This window comes from Ursus americanus, chromosome 2, assembly GCF_024610735.1.
Source record: "Ursus americanus isolate L20-20 chromosome 2, mUrsAme1.1.p, whole genome shotgun sequence".
Taxonomy (NCBI): Eukaryota; Metazoa; Chordata; class Mammalia; order Carnivora; family Ursidae; genus Ursus; species Ursus americanus.
Window position 1 is genome coordinate 54,188,955 of NC_142128.1, and position 19,613 is coordinate 54,208,567.

Below are 19,613 nucleotides of genomic sequence, written 5' to 3' on the forward strand. Positions count from 1 at the left end.
CCAAAAAGAACTCCTTTTCTTTGATTTCTAATCTTTATGAAAATGATCTAAGCACTCAACTTAGAATCACAGAATGCATTTGATATAAAGAATTTGAGAGAAAATATTGAATTTTCTTTAACAGATTAGAAAATTGAGGTCCAGGGACATGAAGTGACTTACCAAAGCTCACACATCTGGGTTGGGTCTTTTTCACATTGTCATTGATTAAGGATTTAGTATTCTCATAGAGGTAACCATTTAGGCAAAACCTCCCTAATGACTAGAGCAAGCAGTTAAGTTCCAAATTGTATAGTATTCTCCATAATTGCAGTATGAGTTCACAGAGAAGGAGAAAATGTAGGCTGATAGAAATGGGGAATGCGCTATAGATGATGTCAGCGAATTAGGCCTTCTGTGTAGTTAAGGCCTGGAGATAGAGCGTACAAGAGGCACAGTGCAAATAAAAGAAAAGTGAAGTAAGAGGCTGGAAGGAATTTGAATTATAAGAGTGACAATCCCTGACACAAAAGTCTTGATAAAATATTCAGTGTGTATGTTTGCCTGCTCTGAGCCAGAGTGATGTGCTTCCTTTTTTTCCTATAGGGTCTCTGTTTTTAATCCTTACCAAAAACCTGTGACATCACCAATAGGCCCAATTATAGGTGAGACTAATTGAGGAAAAGAGAAATTAATTTCTATGGCTAGATTTTACAGTTCATATGCGGCAGAGCCGAGATGACTTCATCTGACCGCAAAGTACTCATTCTCTCTTCTATTCCATGATGGAAGATAACAACCAAATTTTTCCGAGTTAGGTGACTTTCATTTATGAGACTAGAAAAATGCTGCCACTGACCAGTAGCCACATATGCATACATTCATTCATTCATTCATTCATTCATTCATTCATTTTTAAAAATTAAGAATTGAACTTCATGAGGGGAAGTTAATTGGAGAGGGAATTTAATGAGTTTATTTGGCTGTCATGAGCTTGAGCTTGAGGTGATTCTAGCCTTTCCAGAAAGAAGCATCCAAAAGGGTTCCTGGAAGTGGGGGCTGGTTGTTGGAAGCATGGAACTTCAGAGGAGAAAAGGCTATATATTTGTGATCGATCAATAAGGAGATGGTTGAAGGTAGGAGTGTGAATGCACTTTCCCAAAAAACAAGTATGTAGAGAAAGGAATGAAAGGCGAAGGCTATCACTCTGGAAAACTGGAGGAGATACTTTCAAATAGAAGAGATAAAGAAGTGTGTTGATAAGTTGGTTTTGTCATATGGTTTGGCAGGGTTTTCTTCGTTTTGTTTTTTGTCTTTTGTTTTATGTGAACGTATCATGGTCACGAACTACCAAATTTTATGTGTACTTTAATTATGTTTCCTTTCCTTTGTAGTCCAGAAAGTTTCTCACGCAGAGTGGGTTTAAAGTTTTGCTAGTTGTGTCAGGATTCATAGTAAGTAACCGTGCAAATAGAAAGTTCTGCAGGACCATGCAAAGAAAGAATAAAAAAGTAACATGTAAGTGATATTGGGAAGAAAAAAGAGGAGGGTAAAGTGATAAGGAATAAAAAATTCTTAAACATCTTTGAAATCTGAAATCATCGGAGGTGTTGTGGTGAATCTGTTGCTGGAGTTTGTGGTAGGTTGCTCAGTCCTTTCTTGTTGGTCTTTAATTCCAATTCCAAATATACTGAACACCCACAGAAAACCTGAGTCACTTGTACGTTCATTCATTCAACAAATATTATAGGTACTATTTAGATACAATAAGGTGCATTTTTGTCTTTGACTTAATTTTATACATTTACCTAGAAAGAAAATAATAGCTTCCTCCTTATTAGACTGTTACCTCAATGTCAAGAACCCACACACTAAAGTTGAGTAGGCTGACGTGTGATATTAAGGTAACAATCGAATACAGAAGAAGTTATTTCTTTCATTCAGATTGATTAAGTCAAGTGATTGGAACTAAAAACCAACAACAAAGGAATGAATAGCCCTCCCAGTGAGGTCTGAAATGAAATGTCAAGCCTGTTGGTAAAGCAGATTGGGGCTATGAAATCTAGATGCACTACGACTGCTAATAGCTAGCATTTATTAGTCCTTCCTGTGTGCAAGGCATTTAACCAGGATTTGACGTGTACTATTGTTATTCCCACAAGAGACCTATGAGGCAGGTATCACTATTATTGCCCATTGCCCTTTTACACAAAAGGCCACAAAAGTAAAAAGAAGTAAAATAGCTTGCATAGGTAGAAAGTGGCAAAGCAAGAATTTGAACAAGACAGTAGGACTTTAAAATCCACATTAAACTCCAAATATTTAATACTAAGTTGAACTAAGTAGCTGAGCCAGGTGTGTCTAGTATCCTAAGCTGAATGCAGATAGTACTTTACAGCCATGTTACAGTAAATACTGTATGTACCCTAACCAACTGTGTGGTCATGTGACATCTGGTCACCCTAGAAAATTGGGAGAGAACTGAAAGGGTCCAGATTTAAAGAAGACAGTTGATTGTTGCTTAGTCTGGGTGATCATGGGTTCATAGGGTACCACTCATGAGCTTTTATTATCTTTAGACATCCTGAATATTTTTGTACAGACTATAAGTAGTTTAATAAATACAAGAAACAGTTTAAAGCAGAATTTCATTTTGAATATGAAATGTGGTTTTGTTTCATATTGGACCATCAAAACCCTGATCACTAATAAGAAGATGGGCACTTTTTGGTTATGAAGCTACTAGTACTTTACCCAGTTAATAATAATTTTAAATTGCAGTCTAGAGTTTCTGATTTGAGAATTAATAAATGAGAATTGCTGGAATATTTTGATGGTTGCTCCTGTGTCTTCAGAATGTGAGTGGTATTTGGAATTTTTTTTTTTTAATATGGGGTGAGGGCAATTAACTGTAAGACCTGTAAGAATCCTTTTGATAGATCTTATTTTATATTCATTGAAATATTTCTATACATAATTAAAACAGCATGTTGAGTTTTCCCACTAATTATATTTGTTCTTTCCATTGTCATTTACAAGTGATATGTATCTGTATCTATATTCAGTAACCTAAGGCTTACTGAAAACAGGTGTACTTAGGATTCTGTTACTTGTGTTTCAAAGCAATTAAAATATCAGCCATGGCCTTTGTTGAGATTTCAATGTAGATGTCAAGATAAAACATAAATACCTAAGTCAACAAGTGAATATTGCTTCATTTCATATCCAGCCTGTGCCAGACGCTATACAATGTAGGGAGAAACAAAGTTGAGTAATACATGGTTCCTAGTCTCTATCTAGATGCTTATAGTCTATGAGAGGGTTAGATAAATAAACAGCTAGTTAAAATACAATGTTATAAATAATATAAGTATAATGATTAGAATATAGAGAAGTTGCTGGGAGCCCAAAGGATAATTATTATATCATTATGGATACAAGGCCATAGTAATGTTATGGGACTTAGGTAAGATTCAGTGAAAGGAACCAAAATATTATTCGGTGTACACAGTGACAGTTTTTAAATGAGTTAATTAAGATATTAATATGCATCACCAAACAGCCATTTGTTTGTTCCTTCGTACTTGCCAAACAAGGCTTGACAAGTTATGTGGAGGTATTCCCTTTAAGAAGAATTACTTGTGAGAACTGAGATAGGATTCAATAAAAATTAGCTTTTTTTCTTCATAAATATATTATCTTGGTTAGCACCTTTGATATCGTTTATTATCTGTGGGTCTCCATATGCCTAAGACTGACACTTTAACACCAGTGCTTTGGTATTATTCACCCATGAAGACTGACGTTTGGATTCGCTGCCATACGTATTTGCAGAATCTGTCAGTGTTTCCAGTTTTGCCTCTTCAATTTCCATTCAGTCTGAAACCTTTGTTCAAAAGGAAGTCACCCTTCTATTGATTCTCCTTCTTGCTACAGGGTTTTTTAATATTTTTTTTCCTGCATTTGGTTTCGAGCTTTGTATTTATGCTGTGACAGCCAATTTTTTCCTATTTTAAAAGCATTTCTTATGACCTCCCTGTTGGTGTTTTTCCCACTTTGTCCTGCTGTCTTCAGTAAAGTCTAGAACAGTGGCCCTCAAACTTTTGAGAGGCTCAGAATCACACGGAGGGCTTGTTAAAACACAGATGGTGGAACTTCACTCCCAGAGGTTCCAATTCAGTAGGTTTGGGATGAGGCCTGAGAATTTGCATTTCTAACATGATTCCAAGTGATGCTGGTACTGCTGGCCTGGGGACCACGCTTGGACAAACATGGTATATGGCAGTGGCTCTCAAAGTATAGCCTGGGGATCCCAGAGAATCCCCAGATCTCTTCAGGGAGTCCACAAGGACAAACTGTTCCCATGGTAGTACTAAGATATTTGTCTCTTTCACCTCAATTTTTCATGAGAACATGGTGGTATTTTGCAGAATCTCTAGGAAGAGTGTTGGGTATTGTTGGGTTTCAAAATTAACACAGTTTTAATTTTCAGTACTGCAAATGTCAATACCTATAAACCATATAAACAAAAGCTTTTTGGGGTCCTCAGTTATTTTTAAGAGTATAAAGCTTGAGAACTGCTGATACAAAGAAAAGAGCACAACTTCTTCTAAGTAAGGTCACCCTGTGTGTTCTGGCTTCTTTGTGCTCTCTGACCTTACACCTTACCAGCCTTCCCTTGCCCACCCCGGCCTCCTTGCCACTCCTGGAGCTTGTAAACTCTTCCCTGCTTCCATGCCTTCCTACGCTGTTGTCTTTGACTAGGAGTGTCCCCACTCCTCCTACCCTTAGCTTGGCTGCTCCGCGTCATCATTCAGGACTCAGCGGGGGTTCCCCTTCCCCACCACGTTCTCCTGATTTATTTCCTTCATAAAATTGACCTCAACCTATGGTCTTCATGTGTATTTGTTTGTTTATTCCTTGTGTCTCCCTAAACTAAAGTACAAATCCCATAAATGCAAGGTCCTGGTCAGTCTTGTTCACCAGCAGGTCTCTTCCTCTTCCTTTCCCCAGGACATGTAGTCAGGGCTCAATATTGTCTTGTTGAGTAAATGAACCAGACATTTCTGGGCTCAAACAATGCCTCCACTACTTGTTAAGTGGCCTCAGGTGGGTGGTTTTAATCTCTCTGAGCCTCATCTGTGAGATTGAGATGATAATTAAAATCTTGGGGAGTTGCGAGCAGGAGTAATACTGTAAATGTGTGAAGCTTCTGAGAGTCCGCGGCACCCAGAAAGTGCTCGGTCACTGTTTGTTAAAGTCAATAATAATGGATGCTATTGACTTAGTACGACTGGGTTCATCACAGAGAACAAAAGGAAAGAATAAAACCGTGATCTCTGCACTTGGAGTTGTTCATGGTCCAGTGGAGTGTGCTGCTTGGCATGCTGTCTGTACACCCAGTCCCACAGAGTTGGGTTGTAGTGACATCATGTCAGTGTTTCACAAACCGACCGTGCTAGAAGACCTCCTTGTTTCTCATTCCATGGTGTAGCTTAATGGCCATGGGGCTCGGAATTAATACCTGTGGGACAATTCTAGAATAGTTGCTCATTATCTAGTCTCTTCGTTATATTGACTCTGAGATGCTACCATTGCTTTCTGGATAGCTTCCTCTAGAATGGATTTTAAGAGCATGTGGTATTCTGCCATTTTCTCAGCATATGCTAGTATTCGACAGGCTTCTTTCTGTCCATGAATTCTCTTAATCGTGTGCTACTCCGGAAAGGTAATTAGCCAACTTTTTTTCTTTTTTCTCGTAGTCTTTTTTCCTTATTACCATCGACCAACTTATGTGAAATTGTTCGAGGTGTTCATTAAGAGTAACTGCATGTCTTTCATTTTCTGTATTTTAAAAACTGCAGACTATTCTTTATGCGAAGCACTTAGTACGTTGTATTCATTTACTCCATTTATTCTCTACGTACTTCCTACTAGGCTTTATCTTTTGCATTACTTAATTTTGGAGAACTGGTGTTAGAGTGGGTTGAGTTACACAGATGGCAGCAGGGTATCTAAGACAACATATCCAGATTTTTAAAGACTACAGTATTTAACCCGCTTGTGAGGTATTTGGAATATAGACTGAGTTGTCTTATATGACTATCACGAAGTGCTAATCAGTGGTAGTGAACAATATTTGTGCTTTTGATCATGTCAGTACCTGGTTCTGTGTAGGCCAGCATACCAGGTTCTGTTGGCGGTACAACGGTAAATTAGACAAAAGCCACCACTCTCGAGAAATGTGTATGTTTGTAGAGGAGACAGACATTAATTTGCAATTTTAACATGAGGCAGTCTGTTATGTGACATAAGATACAAGGAAATATACAAATTCAAACTGGGGAGAGATGTTACTTCTGTTGTGTGTGGTTAGAGAAGCCTTCAAGGTTTTTTTCACTGTTTTTCTGTGTAAAATCAAAAAGCGTGTGTGTGTGTGTGTGTGTGTGTGTGTGTGTGAAGTTGGATACGGGAGGAGAATGCATTCCCATTATTACTTCGATAGCACGTATTCAAATGGTCTGCCAGTTCAAGTTTCTTTCAGGCCCTTAGCATTGGCGAAGAACAGCAAATCAGCTGTAAAACATTCAATTTAGAGACCATTATTATAGATAAGATACTTAACTCTATTTTATTTAAACCCATGACCTTTACACTAATTGAAAAGCATCAGAAAAGCACCAGCCTATGGAGTCACGAATAATGTCTTTGTGGAAATTACTGAATGAAGTTTTGTGATTTTGACTGGCTACCGTGTCGTTGTAACTTAATTTGTAAAGTAACTCTTCTTTGTAATGCAGTGTGTTTTATATATTAAACATGTGTCTGCATTTCTAATATGCTCATGAAAAACCATTGCTCATCTGATTTTTATCAATCCTAACCAAGAGTGTTTCAAGTTACTCACTGAAAAGAGTGATGATGGCCCCCAGTGAACGTCTCCAGTTGCACCATTGCTCTGCAATGCACACCCTCCTCATTCCCAACTCCCTCCAACCCTATAAAAGCTCCTCAGTCAATGCTTACATCTACTGTAATACTGATTTGTGTCATCGTATCATTGCGCTTGTATCTTGCATTAGACTTTGAGACAATTAGTACCAACAATAATAGTAGGCGGGCACTGATCTATGTGCTTTTCAGATTGTCTCCTTTAATTCTCATAATGACTGTATAAAATAGATACTGGTTCCATCCCCATTTTATAGATGTGGCAGTTGAGGCAATCTTAGAGCTGAAATGTGGAAGAATCAGGATTTGGACCCAGGCAATCTAGATTCATAGCCCATACTTTGAATCACTATGCTGTCTTCCTCCTAAGAACCACTTTATACGGGAGAAAAAGAAACCACGGATGAAATCCGTAAATTGTAGTTCATTTTGTTAAACCTGGTGGATTATATGTCCCATTGTGATCCCTGCTTTGGACAGCAAGAATTACTGCTCAGACTCCATATTGCTTTGTTTTCTAATCTTATCGTAAAAGTATGTTTTGTCACAATTGATTTTATAACCTGCAGATTGAAAAAGATGATATACATTATGTGGAATTTTGCTGTAAAACAGAAAAAGCTTAAACTAGTAATGTATTTATGCTTTACTGCTTACTCGTGGGTCACATAGAAAGATTTTCATCTATTCTAATGTAAAGATAGTTCTATTTATGAATATATTTAAAGGGCTGATGTCAGTTTGTAAGTGTAGTGGGGCAAAAACTTAATGGCTGGACAAAAGAAAATGTAGATTCTTGATTTAGGACATTTGATATTTCTCATGAGGTTTCACTTCCCACTGACGAGGTGAAGGGGTAGTGAGGGGAAGGAGTACATGGAGTGGAGAGCAGGGGTTGGGGAGAATGATACAGATTTGCCAATTACTGTATCTCAGTATAGAGTATTTCTTTGGTCAGTTCACCCTTTTTCTAACAAATCCTTGGTCTTGCAGTTCCTCCCCTCCCATCTACTTCTCTCCAAGATGGCAGTGGGGAGCTTAGGTATCATGGAGGTTATGGAGGATTGTTGTCTGTTCACTGTTTTTTGGTCCATGCTAATCTCTGGCTGGCTAGTCTAGTCTGAACCCCGGTGTCTCATTCACTCACGTGAATCTGGTTCCATTTGGTCTTTTGAGGTACCAGGCTGGTACCCATTACTGAATCCCATGGATTCCAGTTATTTGCCCCTGATCTCCAAGTCCCTGTGCTTCTTTGAGTCCCCCCACTGGGTTACAGAAATACCTGGGTCACCCGGGCTGAGGGGACCGGTAGCATTCTCAGGCTCTCTCTCTAGCCCCCTCCTTCCACAGAGGTGGCATTTTTACTCCTGTGCCGGGTTGGGCAGGGTGCCAGCTCACATGTGACCTCTCCTAGAGACTTGCCCCCTCATCAGCTGTGCTTCAGGAAGCAGACTTGCCTCAGTTTCCCACACTTCTCTGATCTTGCACCTCGCCTTGCCCCAGACAAGTGGGAGCACTTAGAACATGGGTTTCTAACTTACTCCCCCTTGCTTCAGCTTCAGCTCTCCTTTCATGGTCCACAGGAGTGAGGGGGCAGGGGGCGCCACGGCCCAGCCCTCAGAGGCAGAAGGGGCCGCCTCCTCATGCTCTAAGTAGTTAAAGGAAACTGTGTTTGCATCTCCCAGGCTCTTGGTGCAGAAACCCAAAAGCAACAAGGGATAGGGATTTAGGGGCGCCTGGGTGGCACAGCGGTTAAGCGTCTGCCTTCGGCTCAGGGCGTGATCCCGGCGTTCTGGGATCGAGCCCCACATCGGGCTCCTCCGCTATGAGCCTGCTTCTTCCTCTCCCACTCCTCTGCTTGTGTTCCCTCTCTCGCTGGCTGTCTCTGTCTCTGTCGAATAAATAAATAAAATCTTAAAAAAAAAAAAGGGATAGGGATTTAGTGAAGCTGAAAATACAGTGATTTAAAATATGAAAGTATTACTTCCTTTTTTGTTTGTTTTTATTCATTTTTATTTGGGGATCTCTTTTCCTACTGGAGTTGGACGGTATCAACGAGGTAGGTGATCTACCGTAAGCATAGAAACCTTGCACATGGATTATTTTACAGAATGAGCCATATTCCTAGACTTCTGAAACTTTATTACTTATCCAACTTTTTTTTTTTTCCAACAAACTTCTAGTCTAGTCAGGCTTATTTCTTCATTTCCAAACTATATACCCTTATGATCGGTACCTCATATCTGTGTTTAGCATGTAATTCCCCTCCTTCCCTCAGCTTAAACCCTCCCCATCTCTAGCACTCAGCATAAGCCGCATCTCCTCCCGAAATCACATTTCCTAAGTTGGGCCTTAATGATCTCTCGTTTGTGAACTGCTGTTGCAGTTATGAACTCAGTGCACACAGTTTAGCAGTTGTTTAATCTGCATTGGTTTCATATTTTTTAAGTTTGCAATATACTAGCTAGCAGGGTGGGTTGGTTTTTTGTTTTTGTTTTTTAAGATTTTAATTATTTATTTATTTATTTATTTATTTATTTATTTATTTATTTATCCTGTCTGAGTGGGGAGCCTGATGCAGGGCTCAGTCCCAGGACCCTGAGATCATGACCTGAGCCAAAGGCAGCTGCTTAACCGACTGAGCCACGCAAGCACCCCCAGCAGAGTTCGTATTATGCAGTTCTTTAGAATCTTCTACAGCAGCTAGCACTGTGCTGGGCGTGTACATTAGGTGTTCAGTGTCTCTTCTCTTCCAGTGGATTCCTGACCCACTTACTATCGCGCGTTTGGTTTTTTAAGAAGAAAGGTAGAATTTAGTGGCAATAATGGTATCATCATTGTTATTATTATTATTCCTTAGGGACTGAGCTTGGTGCATGTAACAAGATGCCCAAATAATGGAGGCTTGAACAAGAAAGCGTTTTGTTTTGGTTTTTCCCTCGTGTTATGGAAAGGTTTTTGATGGCTTCATTATCCAGATAAAGGATGGCAGGATGGAAACCTTTGATTCTTGTGATCTTTCACTCCTACTCAAAAAAATGGATGTTGTTGCCTACATCCCAGGCAACCTAAAGTACAAAGAAGGGCACAAGGCTCATGCCCACTAAGTAAATCCCACTGAAAGAACTTTCCTTAGAAGCCCCACCGGTGATTGCATGTGCTTCTGACTGGCCAGAACTTGCTTCACTTGGCCACCGCTGGCTGGCCGATTGATTGCATTGCGCAGCCAGAGTTAAGCTAGATATTAACTTCTTTCCACTTCAAGCAGTTCTACTGATAAGCATCCCCAAAATATGGAGAGTTTTCCTGTGTGGTTTTTTGCTTGAAATATGTGTTGGCCAAAAGATATCAAAAGTTAAAGTTATTATTTGGGATATGCATTGCGAATCAAGAAAAAGGATAGTATGTACTATACTAAGATTATACAGTTATTGATTAACTAATATTTGATTTCTTTTTAATTAACTCATTCACTCATTTATGCCTTAAGGAATAGTTTGCATAATTTATACCTTAAGAGTTAGTTTGCATATGTTTATACTTGCTGTCTCTTTCCCTCTCGAGTCACTGTTATGTGCTTTTTCTTTTAAGTTATAGAAAGATTTTAGTGCAATATACAGTAATAATAATCAGGTCTTGAAATACATTATGGAAGATTGAGTGTTTGCCTGCATGTTTGCTTCAGGAGAACAGCTTATAGAATATATTATCATAAGTGTTTTATTTGCTAAATATAAACCATATTAAGATAATCAGTTTTAAAATGTGGAGACTCTCAGCATTTTTCTTATAAATTACTATCAATGTATCCTTGAGGTTCTTAGAAACAGTCTTTTAAACATCAAAACCAGCTGTAATTTTTTTCTCTTAATGTAAATTAAGATACAACATCACTGTCAACTTAAGGTAGAAAGAAATTGATTAGTTTATAAAAAACATTTTGAAAAAGAAAAATAATACACAATTCAAAAAGGCATATGCACAACTATTAATATTGTGATAAATTATCAAATAATGCAGAAAAAGAGCTATTTTAACTACTGAAATGTTGATCATAAGTAGTTTATAACTAAGCACTTGAACATTTCCCTAGTCTGCTTATATTCTTAAGGTAAATTTTTTAATGTACATGATAGAATTTTCATCCAAAAAGCCATCTTAATAATTTTTTATGTTATCAGTTGTGTTTGCTGAATATCATAATTATCTTTACTATTGTGATACCCCCTGACCTCCTCTAACTACAAAAGAAAATTAATTTCACATGTACCAAGCTTTTCAGTATGTTGTAATTTTCATTAGGAATGAGAACTATTGAGTCTCCTTTTTGTTTTTTAAGTTCTATCCTTCATATAATAGACTCTGTATAAGCTAAGCTCCAAAGAGAAAACACTTTCTAGCTTCTATTTTCTGTATATGTGACTCCTTTTTTTTTTTTTAACTTTTGTAGAATAGTGGGAGACAAGAGGGGAGACTTCAAAGCACCCATTAGAATTTTTATTTATTGTCTGAAATTCCTTTAAACAGTTGAACATTACTTTTAAAGGCATTTCGAATGTCCAGAGAGATAAAAGGATTTTCATAAACAAATTCCCTGGCAGGAGCTACGTTACGTGCTATATATTTCAGGCTGATAATAAGGGCTTACTGTGGGTCAGTGTGTCATATCCCAGCGGTGTCTAGTGAGATGGAGGGTTATCCCATATGTCAGCTAGCTAACCCTGTGAACAATTTTGAGCAGGCGAGATAATGGGACTGAATTCTGAAATGAGGGTTGAAATATACTGAAATATTGTCACATGTGAGAACAATAACTTTTTTAAAATAAATGTAGTCACCTTTTGACATCATTAGGCATATTTGATAATAATGTTTAATGGGGTATATTTTAAGTGGATAGGTTGGGTGGAGTATGAAGTGAATCATATATAACTGTATGTTTAAAGAGATAAATAAAAAATCATAAATTCTGCCGTGCACAGGAGATTTTTATTAATAGAAATCTACTGAGCAAAACTGGAAACTTTTTTTTTCTTTTCTATTATGATTACTGAATTAACAGTTCTTGATACTAATAAGGTTCAACTTCTTGATTGCAATTTTAAGTTTTGAATATAAAATTACTTCTACCCAAACATAGGTGCAATAATACAGAAATCCTTAAAATTGCTTTGCTTTACTACATTTCCAGGACAGTATCTTCATAAATCATTCCATAAAGTGTGCTAATCCTTTTTTTAAATCTAATTCTTTAAAGGATTTTTTATTCATTCTTTCTTTGTATTTCCCTGCAAAATCGGTAACCAAACCTAAATATACATTTAATTTTGAGAAAAAGTTTGTGCACATACGCAGGTGTGTGTAATGAATCTCAAGACAATATTTACTTTTAAATGTAGATATGATTGCTTGATATGAATTGAATACGATAATCCACGTACAGTCGTGGCATATAAATTACAATTTTAGAAGCTGTATAGATACTGAGTATAATCTAAGTATGTTGAATTGGGATGACATTATAAAGTTATTTTTTACATCATCCTATGTACATTCTGTTTATTATTTGGCCTTTGCTTTTATAAAAGGCAGGTCTTCATGCACACTGGATTTTGTAGAAATATATGTGGGCATATCCTTATTTTTTGTAGCCCCTAACATTGCAAGCATCGTAAATGAGTGATTTAGGAAGCCTTTGGTCAGCCAGCAGAGGCCACTCACAGCTTGCTGGACGGCAAAGTGAAACTCCTTCTTTAATCACTATTTGCCATCATTCCGAGCTGGTTAATTTTTAGTTTCTTACTCAAAAAAAAATTATTATCATGGAGCAGTATGAAAAGAAGTTGTTACTGTATTTGTTTTTTAATTATGTAGTGATTAATCTTTTCCATTAAAGCATTTAGATCATTCATTATTAGTGTATTCCAGAAATGAGAATTTATGCACTTAATAATTAGAGGTATCATTTTCTAATAGGCCAGTCGTTCTAAATTCTTAATTATTCATGCTGACTTATTTTAACTAGGGAAAAAACTGCGTAAGGATTTAAAATAATTACATTGTTTAGTTTTAGATGAAAACCATAACAATTGCCAATGTCGTCACATATCTACATATATGTACACATACATATTTCTAAACCTGCATCATTTAGTATAATCCGCATTTTGACGATTCTTTTAGAGAAATGTATGTGCTATGTCACTTGAACATGTGCGGAGCTTACTTCCAGGTTACCCGAAGTCTGGCTTCATTCACCTCTTCTGGTTGATTCTGGCAGCCAAAAGGTTAGCATCTTCCCTTTGACACAGACGGAGTCCTGCTAGGAAGGCTAATCTGCAATTGAAAGGCAAGCCTTGTGCTCCTCTCTGCTGTATTTCCTGTGATTTTTTTGATTCTTTATAAAACCTTTCTGGTTTGAAGGTGTAATCACACATTTACATTGATACCTGCTTCTGAAGGGGAAAAAAAAATAGTCCACATTCTCGAATTTTCCATATTTTTATCATGGAATGCTTACCCCTCTCTAGCACAGTTTAAAATTTTTTACTCCTTTGGCTCTACTACTCCTAGTAGTAGAGCTGTTTCTTATTCCCGTTAGTCTCCATAGCACGTGCTAACAGTCTTGTTCGGGCCGCTGTGCTCATCCTTACCTATATCTCAAATAGCCCCATAGGTGACCCTGAGTTACAAGTGAGAACCAGAGTATCATCCTTGGATGTCTAAGTCTAGGCTGAAGGTTTTCCAAGAGTATATTCTAGATTCGGGTAAGCATCTCTTGCAGCAAATCCCCCAAATACAAAAAAACGCTTGTTTGGGTGTATTTTCTCCTTTGTGTAGCCCCGTAGGGAAAAAAGTAGTAGGTTGTGCATAGGACAATTTAGGTTCGGATCTGGCTCTGTTTAGTCTTTGTGATCTGGGGCATGTGCCCTCGTCTGGTATTTGAGAATAATGCTTACTCACTCCATCCACCTTGCCTGTGAAAACACCTTACAAGCAGGCAAGACTATAAAGTTTAGGAGAGTTATTATCATGAATAATAGTAATAATATTTCTACCAATTATATTAACTCTTTGATGTGTCATAGTGGTCATTATCACACTTCCTTTGTTCATTTATTCATGTTCACATCCTTCCGAGAAGGATTAAAAAATCACTAAAAATATAATGGAACAATACCCTGAGAGCCAGGTAAAATCATCAGATCCGTGCACTGTGTTATATCCACTACAACATAATTTAGCTAACGTGAGGGCTGTGCGTAGTAGATAACCCGTAGATCCTGCTAAGAGGGTCCCCCCTTAAAAGTCTCCCGGTGTGAGATCTGCTGCTAAGAGCAAGATTGTTGGTGAATACTGGTAAATTTTAAAATGGAAACCTGACATATCTTTCTGTAATGTTACTGCATTTTATAAAATTCTAAAGGCATTTTCTTAGTTGGAGAATCAAGTAATAGTGTATAAGGTTCGTCATGTAGAACAACAGTTTTCGAAATCTCAGGTAATTCAGCTGCCCTTGGAAATGGATCATATTCCTCCTGAGTATTCCTTCTAGGGGGACATTGTCTGAAGCCAGAACTCCTGCAAGGTAAAGATTTACAGTGACCTCTCCCTCCTATCCCACACATTCCCAAGCACACATCAGGCATTCTGCATGTACCTACTATTTTTCAGCTTCGTGTAGGCAGTAAAGAGAATTTTTGCTGGTCTGCTGTATATATATACACATATTACTTTTTAGGAATCTAGGCAAATGAAGGTAAAATATGAATTAGCACATGAATTCTTTGCTGATTTATTTTGGAATGAAAGGGGTTCCTTAAACTCAGGACTTTATCGCGACATCCAAAAGATTACTCAGTGTGACGGTGTAACTAAAATCACCCAACGGAAGGGAACTCTATTCCACTTATTATATGGTAAATATAAGCCTAATTTTATATACATGGTAGGTAAATATTTGTTGAATTGGATTAAGTAGAGCAGTTTTGGGTTTCGAACATGGGGAGTTCAGCAGAAAGTTCACACTGGAAAGTAAGGATCGGCTTAGAGAGGGCTTTCAATGCATTTCTCATTAGTTTTAATTTTACTTTCAGCATAGAGCTATGGATGGCTCTGGAATGAGAAAACTGACATGTGAAAAGCAGCGATTTAGAAAGTTGAATTTGGCAAGTTGGTAAGATGGATTGGAGCAGGGAGAGATAATTGCATACACCTCCCTTCTCACAGGTGATTTTTCCCCCTTATTCCTCTTAAATCAGATAACTACTTCGTTTCCCTTTAATCTTATAAATGATATCCACTTATGCTACCTGAATTGTCATTTTTTTGTATTGCTTTAAACGTCATTCTAAAGTAATTTTTATTTTTTTGTACGTTGTTTTACAAGTAATTCTAGTGTTATCTTCTTGAATGTTTTCCATCCCCAAATAGATTGTGCCTTTTGTGAATTGTGACCATTCTGTAATATTATATATGAGAATATATGACACAATGAAATATCTTATTCATTCTCCACCTATCTTGTAACAGAACTTTTTAGAACACCAATATAAAACTCATTTGAAATACTTATGGAGAATCTTTGTGTTTATTTTTCTGTAGGGCATTAAAAGATGGAAATTTTATACATTTGTTTTAATAGCTATTAGTTCAAGTCAGTTACTGCAAATCTTTGATATTATTTTCTTATGATTGATTTTTAATGAAGGTAAATGTAATAAATTCCCTTCCATCTCTTTGCTCTCCTCCCCTTACTTCCTACCCCCAGGGTTTCAAGTCCTATTTTTAAGCCTGGTTTTATTGAGTTGTTTTCCTTAATATCTGTCACATGTATTTGACTGACACATTTGTTGAATGGACCGGGGGGGCCTTCATGCAGAGCCTGCTAAACTTCAAGGGCTTGTTTCTTTCTTCTGAGAAGTTGAGTCAAATTAATACTGGTCCTTGGAGAAGCAGAAAACTTCTGGGTCTTGACACACTGGCAGGAAGGCTCATGCAATGTCTCCCTGTAGCCCGGAGGCCGGGCGGATTTGATTGACCAGTCCTCACAAAATTGAAAGGCCTTCTTTCGAATGGCAGCCTGCCACCCTCAGTATTTGTCAGTGTGGGCACTGAAGCAGAATAGCATTTGGAAAGCAAATAAAATGTAATTGTACATAAGAGCGAGGTTGCAGGAGAATGACTATATTCGAGGGAGAGAAGAAAGAATAATGGCTTCTTGTACTTATATGGGGACATAACACTTCATTCATTTACAGAAGGAACCTTAATCCTTGAAAATAGGAGTAGAATCTCATCCGTATTGAACAAGCTTTTCATTAATCCTCTAAAACCGTTGTGTCTCAGATATGTTTACCTGATTTGGGAAGTAATTTTTTCAATTCTGTAATTGTAGAAGAATGGGACGGGATGTAGTGGCTTTGGTGACAATAAAATGACAATGAGATGGACAACCAAGTGTTTTGTTTATTTTTTGAGGAAAGTTATGAAATGGGTGTCAATAAATCAGTGATAGAATAAGAAATTGTCCTAATGTATCTAATGAAATGGAGAGATTAGATCTTTTGTCATTGATGTCGTTTAGCGGAATGTCCCATATATTCTTCCCTGCTGACCTTCTGAACTTGACAGTGGCACTGACTTGTACAATGGTTACTCACTTTTCTTCTATCACTACGACATTTGTATTTTCTGAGGTTGATCACTTGATTGTAAACAACAGCAAGAACTAAGACCCGCCTGATCTTTTAGCTTCAGTTTGTTTTGCAATCCACAAAGGCCAGAAGTTGGCAAATGCTTTGTTATCTAGAGACCACCCATTCCTTTCTAGGTTGCGATATCTCTTTTTTTAATTTACTAATTTGAAGACTAAACGTAGGTAATGAGAAGAAATGTACCTACTTTATTGAGGACCATAGTCACTAGTGATGTAGGAACATTTCAAAATGACTTGTCAGAATTCTGGGCGGATCGTGTGATGTCTAAAATTGTCATCAGTAAATATCGGCTAATTACATAAATGTCTCCAGAGTCTTAACAAATAGCGAGAGCTGGATTGTGGAGATAATGTTTCTCACGAAAAACAGAATACCTGTTCCCTATCTTATCTTGTGCAGTAAAATCTGCTTTTTCTAACAAATAAACTTTACTCTCTGAATGTTTTATTGGGTATTTTAAAGAGATGATGTTTTCAGATGTGTTCTTTCTTTCTAAGACATTCCTGAAATAACTGGAAGCCATATTTTTTGGAAAATACAATAATCACCATACTTGTTTACTAGAAATTATTACTTGGATGTGATGTGTAAAACGGCTTCATTTACTTTTATAAAGATGATTATCTCACCCTAAATTGTAAATTTTTAGAAAGAATTTTGTAACAGTGTTTCTTGATATTTTACAGTACTTTGAATTATCTACTAATAATCGATGCTTCCACGTTTAAAATACTGGAACTTGAGTATAGTACTGCTTTCCACGGGCCGAATTCTATATTAAGATCTTATTCTCAGATTTTCAGTATGGAGTGTCTGGTCACAAAGTCACAAAAGGTTCCCAGAGTAAAAGCATTTTGCTCCTGAGTCAGACCAGTGACATGAACCCTGAGAAGCATGTGTAGACCTCAGCTTTGCATAATTTCATTTAAAAATAATCCTAAATTATGGCTGTTGGCATATCTTCAAAAAATAAAACAAAACTTGACTTGAAATAACAGTAAAGGGTATTCAGCCCTATTTTTTTTAAAAAAGGGCCACATATTATGTAAATATATAAAGTCATTTAAATAGCTACCTTTGATCCTGTAAATCTTTTGTGAGTTATTTGCAGCAATTGAATTGAGCTTATCGTTTATACATATAGGATTTCTGAGAAATACACAGTATGATTATTTCTGACTAGATTGAAAGCTTACATTTGTATTGTGGGATAAATTAGTTCGAAATTCTGTTTTATTGTAGTCAGTTGCATTGTTTTCATCAGGCAATTTATCATATGGGTGTATGTGAAATTTCTTCATTTATTAAATTTCAGATTATGTATTTCAAGCCAGAGCAAGACTTAAACATTTTTCCATAAGTATAGCTTCAGGTAAACAAGCAATTTTAGCCCTGAAAATAGCTTCTGCTTCTGTCAACACGTTGTTTATTCTTTCTCTGAGATAAAAAGTTCAGTTTTCTGATATTTGTACCAAGATAAAGTCAGTAAACAAGATTAATATAGTGTGGAAAAGGTTGTCAGCAGCCCTGGCAAAGGAAATAAGTTGCCTGTACATAGAACATACTGTAAACTGAATAAAAGTGTCAGGTCCACCATGAGATAACGTGATCATGAACGTCTAACAAAGCATGACATAGGCACAGTCGGCTTTTCTCATAGCCACAGTGTAGAAAATGGATTACCGTATTCCTGGGATGCCCACTGGAATAGCATGAAAACCTCATTTTGAGATGAATGCAGGATGTAATCCTGGAGTTGAGCCACATGTTTACCTGTGGTGCTCCAACCGTAGGGTTATTAATGTCATCATCTGTGCACATTTGCAATATTTGCATTTCTTGGAATTTCAGAGCGTGTGCTGGCATCCTTGGAACTCAAGTGATAAAGGAATAAATAGTTTTTTGCAAATGTTAGGGTTTTTTTCGGAGGCATTTTTCTGCCTCATCGTGCTTTTTTTGTGATTGTATACTTCAAGTGGCACTTTTATCATTGTGGAGGTTTTTTTTTAATTATTATTTTATTACGGCGGAGCATAACTTAGGACCTTTTGTCATAAGATATGTCCTGTTGACCGTGATTGTAGTAGATTCATTCTTGCATGGTGCTGCTCACATTCCCTTTTGAGAACCCACCATAGAATAGAATTCTATTCTAAAAAATTCACAAATTTTTTTTAATGAAAGTAGCTTTTATTATGAAAAAAATTTTGAACCTTCAATTCTTTAGCAGATTTTTAATTTTATCTAGAATTAGAGGCATAAAATATTGTTCTTTTAGGTGAAATTACATTTTGTTCTGTATGAATACACAGATTATTCCTGACTTTATGGGAAAACTATGAAAAGGACTCGTGACTCCTTCCTTGACTTCGGTTTTGGTACTCATTGACGAAATGCACGCTATAAAACATGTTACTTATATTTAGGAATTAACTTTGGTTGATTGGTTTTTGGAAATATCACTTGCTCAACACTAATTAAGTGAGCCTCCTTTTTTTTCACATATGATTAAATATATGCAGAGTTGAGCAATATTTGGAAACAAGAGTAGGTGGTCTAATTCTTCTTTTTTTTTTTTTAAGGATTTTATTTATTTATTTGACAGAGAGAGACAGTGAGAGAGGGAACACAAGCAGGGGGTAGCTAGAGAAGGAGAAACAGGCTACCTGCTCAGCAGGGCTCGATCCCAGGACCCTGGGATCATGACCCGAGCTGAAGGCAGACGCTTAACAACTGAGCCACCCAGGTGCCTCAGGTGGTCTAATTCTTAAGAAACATTTTTTTTTTTTAATTATAAAGGTACTTTTAAAACAGTCTTAAAAGTCTAGCAGAGGAACTACACTAAAACCAAAACAAGAGGCCATTCTTACCAGGAAGGAAATTACCCTTTTCGTCCATGCAGTGTTGTTCAGCTTTTGAGAATTAATATTTTATTCTCCATCTTAGATTGGAAGCCCTCAAATG

The 19,613-nt window shown here is 37.1% G+C and overlaps 1 protein-coding gene across 2 annotated transcripts in view; it reads left to right on the plus strand.

The window, feature by feature from the left end:
* GPATCH2 (G-patch domain containing 2) overlaps positions 1 to 19,613 on the plus strand; it is a 172,026-nt gene that overhangs the window by 84,087 nt on the left and 68,326 nt on the right. The gene's annotated exons all lie outside the window — the stretch shown is intronic.